Below are 12,470 nucleotides of genomic sequence, written 5' to 3'. Positions count from 1 at the left end.
AACCATCCTCATCTTGAAGGTTGTACAAAAACAGGTGACAAGCAAAATTGGCCTGTAGGACGTAGTTTGCGGACCCATTTTCTAAGACAAAAGCTGCAAACTGGGGGCCCATTGGTCAGTCCAACCCATATATGTACTTTGTTTGACTTCTAACAAGAATTTTAATTGAATCCATTGCCAACTTTCTGTTTTCTATTTTTTGAATTGTATTTTTTACTTCTAATTATAAAAGTAATATATATCTACTTTGAATTAATTCGGAATGTTAACATTTTGGCGTGCATTCCTTCAGTCCTTTATCTATGCCTGGCGATTTTTTTAATAGTTGAGATAATATAGACAATTTTGTATCTTCTTTTTATTTACTTAATATCATATCATAAGCATTTTATATCATTTTAAAGTCTCTCATTAACATAATCTTTTAAAACTTTATCGTGAAAATCTTAAACACGCGTACAATATGAAAAAGCTAGTTTAATGAACCCCTGTACAGTCCTCGCCCAGCTTCAACAGTTCTCAATGGCTGGCCAATCTTGTTTCATGTAAATCCTCTCCTGTATTATTTTAAAGCAAATCCCAGATCCTATCGCTTTATTGATAAATATTTTAGTATGATTCTCTAAAAGACAAGGATACTAAGAGAAGACGCTTTTTTTTTTTTGAGGAAATAAATGCTAAAGTATTTAGGTGTGGAAGAGAATGTTTGCAACTTACAAATGATTCAAGAATAAAAATAGCTAAAAAGATATGATTGGAGTGTATATAGTTTTTTGGTACTATTCTTGCAACTCTTCTATAACTTTGAAATAGTTCTAAATAAAAAGTTTTAAAAATATGGAATCCTAAAAAAAATATTGATTAGTAAGAAAGAAAAATAACCACATGATATTGCTTTACAAATGAACTTATTTACAAAACAGAAACAGACTCACAGAGAACTTACAGTTACCAGGGAGGAAGGGTTGGGGTAGGGAGAGTTACGGAGTTTGGGATTGACATGTACACACTTGCTATATAAAAAAAAAAAAAAAAGGAAGAAAAAGAAAAAGAACCACAGCATCATTATCACACCAAAAAATAACAATAATTCTTTAATAACTTCAAATATCATAGTCAGCATTCAGATTTGTCCAGTTAGGTCATTTAAAAAAAAAAAAAAAAAAAAAACTTGTTCAAAGCACAATTCCAAATGAGGTCCATACAGTCCAATTAATGTTCCCTTAAATTTCACTTAATCTATAGGTTTCCTTCCCTCTCTTTCTTTCATCCTTGCTATTGTCATAAAAATTTTGTTGAAGAAACAATTTGACTCATAGAGTTTCCCGAAATCGGAAATTTCAGATTACATTCCTTGGTGCTGTTTTTTGTTGTTTTTAAATTTAATTTTATTTGTTTATTTTTTATACAGCAGGTTCTTATTAGTTATCTATTTTATACATATTAGTGTATATATGTCAATCCCAATCTCCCATTTCATCCCACCACCCGTCCCCCAACTGCTTTACATGTTCCTCTGTCTCAGAGACTTTCTGTAAAATGGTCATTACAGCTAGAGACCTGATCAAGACACAGAATATATTTTATATAAAAATCCTGATTTGGGCTTCATTGGAAAATTCTGCAGATCTGGCATTACCACCTGGCAACAATTGGTCTGGGGCTGGGTAGTGACAACCCCATTCCCCATTTAGGTGGGACATGAATGATCCTGTAGGCCCCAGTTCCTACTACTTCCTGCCTGGCTCCCAGGGGCGGGAAGCTGCCACCTGCATTCTACACACTGCCTCTGCAAGGCCCTTGGTAGACTTCTCAACACGACATCACAGGACGCTTTTCAGGAATGCAGTGGAGATTAGAGAAGATGATTTGGACAGGGACTTTCTTAAAATGCTTAAAGGGAAAGAGAGAAGCAGCCATATAAGAGGGAGCCAAGCGACAGAACTTGGTGAGTACCCAGGATGAGGGGAAGAGAGAAGTAAAACAATAAATTAAATTAATAGTGCGTGAAGAATGGGAGGCAGAACGAGTTACAGATTCCTAACCCATGGTGGGAAACAAAGGAAGCAAGTGGGTTTCAAAGGGACACACTTTAGATTTTTTCCTATGTAATGATAACATTGAAACCTTAAAAAAGAGAAAGAAGGGGGGCAGTAAATAAATTGGCCAAGAGTCTTAAATCAGAAAGCTGAAACAGGCAGTTGTAACATAACAGAAATCATGTGGGGATTAAATGAAATGAGGTACAAATCAAGGACAGCTTCCTAGAAAAGGCCGCTAGAAAAGGATCAGGGGCCATGCTGTGGAGATGTTGAAGAACTAGTAGAAATTTAAGAGAGGAGAGAATCTTAAAAGTCTTAGGATATTTTTTTCTTATTTGCAAATGCATTGAAATGACAAATATTATAAGGATATAAAAATATATCACATTTAGTTGTTTTGAAAGGAATACATTTTTACAGAAAAGAATAAAATTATGACAAGTTGGGACGTTCTTGGAAATTTCCAGATAATTCCCCATACTAAGAAGAATGATTAAGAGAGAGAATCTGTGACCGGTTATGAGGAAGGGTGGAAAATTTTGAAGGACAGTCTGATTATGTAAGTTTTAGGCTGTGGTGTTTAAAACTGTTGCCGTGATATTTTAGTTATTAATAACAATTTAGGGGAAATCTACTCGCTTTTGGAGAAACATTTGGCCCTAGTGAGAAAGAAATGCCACTGTTTATGAATTCCAAAGTGGATGTAAGGAGCCATTCACTTGCTAAGCCTCTTAGGAAAGCCAGAGCCGATTTCACCCTTAGCAAGCTGTTGACAGCATCTGATCAAGGTATCACCTGAAACATGTTAGCAGCACAGAAAGTGAAGTCAGACCTATATTTAAAATCCCTTTATGTCACTCCCCATGTGACCCTGGCAGCCTACCCATGGAAAATTTCCATGGTATAAAAGTTGCTTTACATATGGGAACTACGATTCTTACTGGTTGGATGGTAGGAACTTTGAATACTTGACCTCGAGCACCGACAGCCGTATGCAGATGCTTCACGCGTGTTATCCCATTTAACTGTCAAAAAGCCCTATGAGGTAAGCGTAATATGAAAATCAGCCCCATTTTACAGATGAGCAAGCCAAGGCTCAGGGAGGTTAAATAATTTGCCTAAAGTCACACAGTGAGTAGCTTTGTAATTGACAAAGCTGGGCTTTAAACCCAGGCAGGCAGAATCCAAAGGCCAAATTGCCTCACTCTTCCACCTCCCACCTTCCAACCGCTGGGCAGCACAGAGAACGGCACCTCATACTGGCACTTCCCAACTAGAAGTTCCTAATCCCTATGCCTTAGTTTTCCCAAAAGCCTCAGTGGAAACACATCAACTTGCAATCAGACCACAGATTTCCTTAGTTTGGAATCCATGATTAACAACGTGTTCGCTCAGGTTTTGTAGCTGATTGGCAATTACGTATACAAAAACATTGCAGGATTGTTGGGTTTTTTTAAGTGCGAAGATGAATCCTCAGTTAATAAATGCAGTTTAGTGGAATAGCTCTTTCTGAACGTGACCCACGGAGAAAGAATAAAGGGCACTGGATTTGAGGAGGTTGCGACCTGCTAGTGTACGTGTGTGTGCAGGTTGCCCAGTCTATCAACCTTCAAAACCCTGTCTTTATTTTTAAATTACATGATGCTTTAATTTGACTTTAAGTCAGTATATTTCTCTGTGATTATTAAAATGTTTTAACCGCTTTGTATGCAATATTGGAATCTCCTTTATTCATCAGAATGATCACAATCTTAAAACGTGATCAGGAACTAGGATGCAGAATTGTGTACGCTGTATTCCAAGCTAAAAACAGGATGTAAGGCGTGCAAAGAACCTACTTCTTATCCTTGATAAATTGTAACCTGGGAATGAATCTTTTCAAAAGAAACTTTTAAAATAAGACTCATACTACCAAAAGGCAGGGAACATGGATGGTTTTGTAGAAAACAAACAAAACCTGTACATTAGAGCACTAGGCTGTTAGCTCCTCCGCAGGGCGAGTTTGTGGCAGGCCTCAGTAAATACTTTCTCAATGAGCAGTTCCTGAATCTTGGACGAGAAATCCTAGCAGGCAGTCAGTGCGCTTTATTTCAGGCAGAGGCCCGGGTCTTTTGCGTGAACTAGCTTTTATAGCACGTTAGGAAAATCAATCTAGGCCTCTCCTGTCAGCCGTGGGAAAGCGCAGGTGACACTCGATTCCTGAGAATTTAAATTAAAACTGCAGTTGACTTCTCTGAAGCCTGACTCTTAAATGTGCAAAGGTTAGATGTTCTCTGGAATCTGGTTGCAGACCCCTCTGCGGACCCAGGCCTGGTTCTGATGGTGACTAGGCTCTGTGGCCGTAAAGCCCCTAACTCGGCTGCCCTCGCGGCAGGTTCTGAATTGTGTTCTCCCCCATGAGAGGGAGGCGGAGGCCGCTGCTCCCTTCCTGGCGTTTGGGGCCGTCGTGGGTTCCCCCCACCCCGCCCCCAGTCGCACCCAGGTTGGGCCTGAGGCCTCGCGGGGTCGTAGTACGTCCCGAGGCCGGGTCCTGGGCGCGTTGACGCTCCGACATCCGGCCCGCGGCTAAGGCCGGGGAGCCCTCTTCCCGGCCAGGCTGCGTCCCCAACCCCACGCCGGGGGCGGGCCGGGCCGGCCGAGCCGAGCCGCCGGCGTCCATTTTCTGGGCGGTGCTGCGAGACGCCGCGGCCTGACTCGCGGGTCCGGAAGCGCCATGGACCCCCGGGGAACGCGCTCGCGGGGCAGCGGCCGAGCCCTGTAAGTGCCACCGCAGGGGCCGTATGCGGGGCGGGTGGGCGAGACGCGGCCGGCCCGCCCCCTCTTCTCTCAGGAGGGAGCCTCGAAACCCGGCAGGGGAACGCTGGCGCAGGGCTGGGAGCTCCGCGGACGTCGGAGAGCCGAGCTGCTACGGCGACCCGGCGCCCGCAGGTGCCGGGACGCCCGGGCCCGCGCCCTGGGGGAGGGGGTCTAGCCGCAGGGTCGGGCACGTTACGCCGCAGCGAGTGGCCCATCTGCGCGGCTGTGCTGGAAGGCGGGGGGCCGGGGACAAATGCGCACCCAAGGGCTGGGGACGTGACGGGCGCCAGTCCAGCAGGCTTGGGAACTGCGCTAACAGCCGCATCTCCCCTCTCCGGGACTGCGACTCGGACCCCGGTCCTGACCCATCGGGAACCTGAGCATTTCCTTGGTCGAACACCAGAGCCCCTGGAATTGAAGGGGACGTGCAAAGGCAGGGCCCTGCCCCCAGGGGCTTGCAATCTCAGCCTTCTACTTCGGCAGTAGTTAAGTCTCTTCTATTGGTACAACATGACCGCCCGCTGTTAGCCACTTCTTTGCAGGGTATATTATAAATCACCTGAGATTTTAGTCTGTCCGCGGTGCCACTTTATAACTCCTCTGCTATAGGTAAGTGACTAATTCCATTCTGGACTTTGGCCCAAATTGAATATCTCTTCTCAGGATCCATTATGGATGATACGTATTACGGTGCTTTATACATATTTTAAAGGTTAAAGAGTTTTCTCCTAATTATCAAGCTCAACTGCTCGGTCAGGTTCTCATGGTTAAAAAGCGTAGGATTAAGTCCGCGGTTTCAGAGAAACTTCTGGTGAGGTACTATCTCTGAGTGTAGTGTTTTTCCAACAAGAGTGGAGACCCATTAGAAGATTGTGAAATCAGTTTAGTGGGTTACTACCGGATTTTTTTGAAGATATAGAATATATAATGCAATATAAAAAATAATAGAGTAGACTAGAAAATATCAGAGTGCATCGCACATAATAAGAGTAAGCATTGTTTTTTAGGCTTTGGGGTTTCATTTTATATAATATGATTTTTAAAAATGGTGGGTCACTGTCAAAGTTTCTAAACCCTGACTAACAGGTTAATAACCCAGGGTTTGGAATCAGTTGAACCTGCATTTAAGTCCCAGGTCTAACATAAACTAGCTCTGTGACCTTGAATAGATTCCGTGACCTTTCAGAGCCTCTTTATGTAGCTGTAAAAATGGGGGAATGTCTCCTGTGAGGACTATATGAAGTCGCATGTGTCAATCACTTTGCCCAGTGCTTTACTTACAGTAGGTGTTCAGTGCACAGGCTAATTGCAATCACTTTTGTTGCTGATATATTCAGTTCTGGCACCCAGTTATGGGACACTGCTTTTTCTCTTCTTTTTAGATCTCGATGCGTTGGAGATGGAAGACTCAGAACCAAGGATTTCCAAGTGATTTCTTCCAAAGCACGAGAAACTAACTCTGTTAAGCCTGCTCTGTTCTAACTGAGGTAACTGAATTTACATCTCTCCGTACTCTACGTGAAATAGGAAATGTTTTTTCTGAGGGACTGAACCACTCCCAAGGAGCTTATGATTTGCTGCCAGCGATCCACCAGGTTTGGGGATTACAAAGTGACAATGACATTTAGGCGAGCTGTTGTTAAGGAGACATGAAGGGGGAACTAAGGGCTTCTCATTCCAGTTCTGTCAGTGACTGTCGTGGAAGGTTCTGTAGGTCTCTTCTTCAGGCCGGAAGGACCCACAGACGTCACTGAGGCCCAGAGAGGTTAAATGACTTTTCAGAGAGACCCAGTGGGCTGGGTGGGGAAAGGCCTGGGGCTCGCATCTCGATCGCTCAGTCATACAGTCGGCTTCTGGGCCTGCTGCAGGGTGACCACCATGCTAGGCGCTGAGGATACAAGCGTGAAGAGCCTGTCCCCAGGACACACACTGTTTGCATAGATGAGTATTGACAGCCCAGAACACTAAACTTCACCTTTGAGGCATAGACAGGGCCCCAGATAGTGATAATAACAACTATCATTTATCAAGCACTTTTGTGTGTGAGTGCAAGGCAGTGTGTTAAGGGCTTTAAGTGCTGTGTTTTTACTCACTCCTCACAATAACCCTGTGAAGTAAGGAAGAAGAGATGTGAAGGCTTGAAATGTGAAAATGCAGGCAGGTCGTAGAGGGCTTTGCATCTCAGACCACACTTAGGATGCACATTCGGTATGTAAAGCACAATGCTAGCGCCGTGAAGTTCAAGGGAAAGTGCTTGCCCTCTAGGAGCTTATAACCTTAACTCCAGAGAGGTGGAGTCAGGTGGGCAATGCCTGACATTAGCTTCTCCCCCCTTCACTTGCTTCCCCGGCAGTCAGTTGGAGCGGATCCGGAAGAGACCAGAGTAGTTAATACATCATACTTCTGGCCCTTCAATGCAAGTTTTCATTTTATTCAAATGTAACATACCTTTCCATCCACTTGTGAATACATACGCTTTTAATTTATAAACAATAGTAAGGGCTTCTCTGAATTCATTTGTTTATTTGTTCATGCAACAAATGTTTATTGAGCTCCTACAAGGCACTTACTTGGGTATTCAAGACCAAACATATGACTGTGTTTTTACAGTCATGATAACGGTCATGCGCATTCTCTTAGCAAGGAATTATCGTTCAACTATTAGAATTTTCCTGTTAACATGCTAGAATATTGGCTGCAAGGATGTTGGAGATTAACCCATAAATAGGATTCCAACTGGATAAGTAGGAAAATCTTTTTTAAAATCTTAAAATCTTCAGAAAGGAATTTCTTTTAATTTTTTGATTCTGCTGTTACTGTCACCTTTTTACATAGAGGCCTTTTCTTTGTCCACTTAACCTATCGGCAGAGGAAAAAGCAGTTTGGCGAGGGGGCTTTCCTTGACTTGAAATGCTCTCCTCTTTTAGCTTGTAGGCCGCACAAGACACTGAATGTTCAGAAGTAAAGCAATTTAAGAGCTACTTTAATTTACAAGGTACAAAGTTAGAGGTAGCTCCAGTGATTGCATTAAGTAACAGAAATCAGGCTGTAAGCCTTGAATGCTACTTGTAATAAACTTAAGCTCCAAGTGGAAAACGTTTGAAACTCCAAAAGGAGATGTTGAGTATGAATGTGCTTTGCAAACTTCTAGGAGTTCTATAAATGTTACAGCGAATACTTATCGAGTACCTACTATGAGATCGGAAGGAAAGGCAGGGCAGAAACCAGAGACAGGGAGACCAGTTAAGACAAGGACCACAGTCCACCAAGGAAAAGGCAGGGTTGGGGGGAACTCAGGGAAGACCGGAAATGGGTGATAGCAGTGAAACAGGAAAGGAACAGACACGAAGGGAAAAATTGACACAATCTGTTATCTGATTTCCAATCTACTCAATTGGAAATCTTGAGTAGAGAAGAAATAGCTAAAGTTGACACTGAGATTTCCAAAGCAGCGGCACCCATGAAGATACTTGGAGGGAGGTGAGGGGCTGCATTTTAGAGGGGCTGAGTTTGAAGTGTTGAGGTATGATGTCCCCCAGATGATCAGCGACTTTGTACCCCGGAGGAAGGCCAGGGCTAGTTTGGGAGACACTGGGTTGTGAGAAAAAGCCGAGAGGTGAGAGAGGAGATTTTTCCGGTGGGAGACTCTAGGGAAGCAAAGCTTGAGGGTGGAGCCTTATGAGAAAAGAAGGACCCAGGGAGGACCTAGAGAAAAGTCAGGCAAGAGAGTGAGGAAGAAGGGCTTCCCTGGTGGCGCAGTGGTTGAGAGTCCGCCTGCCGATGCAGGGGACACCGTTTCGTGCCCCGATCCGGGAAGATCCCACATGCCGCGGAGCGGCTGGGCCCGTGAGCCATGGCCGCTGAGCCTGCGCGTCCGGAGCCTGTGCTCCGCCACGGGAGAGGCCACAGCAGTGAGAGGCCCGCATACCGCAAAAAAAAAGAGAGTGAGGAAGAACAAGAGAACAGGGCTCCAGAAGCCAGAGCAGGGTGTTTCCCAGAGGAGGGAGCCTGGAGTGTTAGACACAGGAGGAGGAGGGTTGAGGCCCAGGAGGGCCATTGGTTTGACAAGCGCTAGATCACACGTTTGTTGGTGTTCTCCTTTCCTTTGTTGGTGTTTTCCTTGCAGAATGAATATCAAGTGGTTTCATTTGCAAAAAATTCGTAGCTTGCGCAAATGAAGAGTCACTGTTAAATTTGATCCTCGCAAGCCCCCAAACACATTTCTGATTACTAAAATTCAGGCTGTTAAATGTGGTTTTAATGGTAGTCATCCACTTTATTCTGTTGTCAACAGATTGACCAAAGACGATCCGTTGATAGAAAGCTTTTTAAAAACTACATTTCTGTTGACGCAAAGGTTTCTAACAGTAATTAAATTTGTATTTTGCCTTTTACCATATGGCTGTTGTATGACATGAGAGAGAGAGAGAGAGAGAGAGAGAGAGAGAGAGAGAGAGAGAGTGTGTGTGTGTGTGTGTGTGTGTGTGTGTGTGTGTAAGTGAGAGTGTGTGTGTGTTTTCATGGGCATATGAGCTTAGTACAATGGAATGAGAAGGCTGGGGTCAGATAAATCTAGTTTCACAACCTAGCTGGGCCATTTTCCAGGGTTGTGACTTCAGAAAAGTTACTCTCTAAGCCTAACTTTTTCCATCCATAACTCAAATAGGATTATTTTGAAGATTGAGTAATATATAATTTGCTCAGGATCTATACTATAGTAGGCAATTAATAAATGCTGATTCCCTTCCCCTTAAAACTTTTTTTAGGTATATATATTTTTGCATAATATTCATCTATACACAAAGCCTTAGTTTTGTCATGGAAAGAGCATACCTCCCACGATAGCTAACCTATCCTGTGAGAGTTCAAGTGACCAGTAGTTTAGTACGGATAAGAATCCACTTGGGGAATTTATTAAAATGTAGGTTCCCAGGTCCCTAGCACAGAGATTCGAATTCAGTAAATTTCAGGTGGGACCCCTGAGAATCTTCATTTTAAACAAGCACTGCTGTGATGAAGGTTAACAAATGCCAGTTTCTAGGAAGCAGAGGAAGGGTGTAAACCTGAGACTTGATAGGCTGATTTCAATTCCATGAAGATATGCCTGTGCTCGAAATTCTTACATTTGTGTTATTCATGTTTACGGATTATATTTGCAATGAAATAAAAACACATGGATCCCAGATGTGAAGGAACGGTGGTCTTATCGCACCTCACTATCGCCATCCACGGTATATCCACGGCAGTACTGGGTGACATACAGCCCCCAAATCATCTTCTTTTCCCTGCAGAGTGAGTGGTGACACCCTGTCGCTATGCCCAGAGTTTGCAAAACCAGCGTAACTTTAAATGTTGTTACCAATAATATATTTAATGGCAGTAACGGTGCACAATCACGCCATTAAAATATTTTGATGCATTTGTCTATCTGACTCTGTGTCTTCTGGTTGATAAACATCTGTGTCATTATATATCCTTTGTTCTCCGCATCTTGGAATCATATAATTTTTAGTTCACATTGTTCCCGACCTCATTTTATAGATGAGAGAATAATTTATCCTTTTTTCCCCTCCTAGTCCCAGCTCTCTTCTTTGCTTATTCACAGGAAAGGATTGAGACATATAAACATGCTTGGTGTTAAGCTATGTATGGAGAATATAAAACATATTTGACTTGTGTATATTAAATTGCACTTTACGTTCCTTGTACGTAATTTACAAATCAGATGACTCAGTGGGGATATGTTTATTAAAAAACAATACTGAGTCATTTTATAACTGTTGTCGGCATTCCATTGATGGTTTGCTTCTTTTGGAACAGGATGCCAATGTCCTGGAGCCTTGCCTAGAATCAGGGTTTCTCCGTCTATACCAATAGCCCTTGAGGAGAGAAGACAGAACTGAATTTCATGAAGTCCATTCTATACCTTATATGCATTATCTCAGCCATCTTATTAGAATCTCCACATAACCCGGTGTGGTAGAAATTGAGGCAAAGAGGTTCAGTAATGCGGCAGATGTTGTAGAGATGAGATTTTCGCGCCCTGGGCTCTTATCTGGCTCCAAAGTCCAGCCTCCTCTCTCCACACCCCACATAGTGAGACTATGAAATAGATCATTGTTCCTGATTGTGGCTTAGAGACCCTTGTCCCTGGTATTACAGTAACCTCAGAATTTTTGACAAGAAGCAAGTGGACAAAGGTAATGTGCAAACTTGAGTTAGTTCAACAAATATAAACTATGTGCCAGGTACCAGATCAGGACTCCACCCTCGTGGGCCCTCCCTATCTTTGTCACCTATTCTTATCTACCATCCAAGTGCTACTGCAGGCTTTTCTTTTAGAGTGAAAACACCAATGGATTTCTGCACTGATAAGATCAAGATTTGTGTCTTGCTATAGCTGTGCCGGTCCCTGTGTGGGGCTAAGTGTTCCCAGAGTCGCTCTGTCACTTCGAAAGTTTAAAACAGTTCCTTAGGGGATTGCCCGGAGGTGCACAATAAGTGTTTGTTGATTACCCTCTGAGACCCTGAGGAAGTCTACAGGGGGCCAGGGAAGGAGCCCTGAGCCCTGCAGAGGGGGTCTGGGGAGAGGTCAAAAGACCACCGTGTATGAGACAGGACTGGAGGCTTGGCAGTTCTTCCCGTGACCCACTGTGCAACCTTGGGAAAGAAAGTCACGTAACTTTGCAGGCTTGATCTCCTCAGCTGTAACTGGAGAAGGTTTGGCTCAGTGATGGCAAAGGCCCCTAAACAGAGGTGCTGAAGCGAGCATATGGCAACTTCACGTCTGAGGCATGCCAGGGGTCCCGGATTGCAGATCTTCCTCCGACTGTCCGCAAAGGGATACTAGTACTGGCCAGACCTCAGGTTCTGCCTTTACCCCATACGCTTTTGAGGAAAGTGCATGAATTTAAGAGTGAGAGACATTGTCTGCTTTGGAGGAAATAAGGATTTTTACTGGCTGGCAATCAATCAAAAGGTGACAAAATGGGAGGTAGGGAATCACGGTTTGAAATTTTATGGCTAGGAAGAACCTTAGAAACTAGCCCAACCTCTTTGCATTCCAGATAAGGGAACGGAAGTGCAGGGAAGTCATAGGATTTGCTCAGGGTCACACCGCTAGTGGCAAACTGGGAACAGAAGCCAGTGTCCCTTGCCCGTCCAGTACGCTGTCTGCAGAAACAGGTAGGTCCTGTCCTAAGGCAGATTATCAGGAGAGCAGGAGGTGGCAGTCAGTAAGCAAAGCCTAAGGAGGCACTGGCACTCCACAACTATTCTGTTGGGGAGAGCAGCCTATCATGCCTGCTGGGCTTCTCACAGACATTGCTAAAAGGACACTACGGTGCACACTTTCTGACCCATCGAAGCCCTGGGCTTCTTGTCAACTAAGATAATGAAGAACATTTCTTTTTAATCTGGGAGAGGCAGAAGGCTGTCTCCTGTTTTTTAAAGCACTTTCCCTCTCTTATTTAAATGAAAATTGCTAAGGTCTACAATAATGTAGTTTCAAGAGGAATGAAACATTTTCTCAGGGAGTATGAAGAGGAAGACCCAGCTCACACACCCCACGTTGCTGGCCACGCCTATGTGCGTGTTCATCACAGGGTGCCCCGTTGTCACGAGAAATCCAGT

At 43.8% G+C, this 12,470-nt stretch overlaps 1 protein-coding gene across 9 annotated transcripts in view; it reads left to right on the top strand.

Moving 5' to 3' along the window:
* ZBTB38 (zinc finger and BTB domain containing 38) overlaps nucleotides 1-12,470 on the top strand; it is a 76,376-nt gene that overhangs the window by 28,014 nt on the left and 35,892 nt on the right. For 4 of the 9 annotated variants that reach the window (XM_033855339.2, XM_073803758.1, XM_033855336.2 and 1 more), the window contains one exon: nucleotides 6,221-6,325. The gene's annotated coding sequence lies outside the window, so the exon portion shown is untranslated. Of the gene's footprint in view, nucleotides 1-4,583; nucleotides 4,800-4,951; nucleotides 4,971-5,012; nucleotides 5,448-6,220; nucleotides 6,326-12,470 lie in introns of those variants that run through there. The other 5 variants (XM_019934275.3, XM_073803759.1, XM_073803757.1 and 2 more) reach the window with 4 other exon arrangements.

Source organism: Tursiops truncatus, chromosome 4 (genome assembly GCF_011762595.2).
Source record: "Tursiops truncatus isolate mTurTru1 chromosome 4, mTurTru1.mat.Y, whole genome shotgun sequence".
Lineage (NCBI taxonomy): Eukaryota > Metazoa > Chordata > Mammalia > Artiodactyla > Delphinidae > Tursiops > Tursiops truncatus.
Note: the sequence above shows the minus strand (reverse complement) of the source record. Positions and strands in the feature narration are given on the sequence as shown.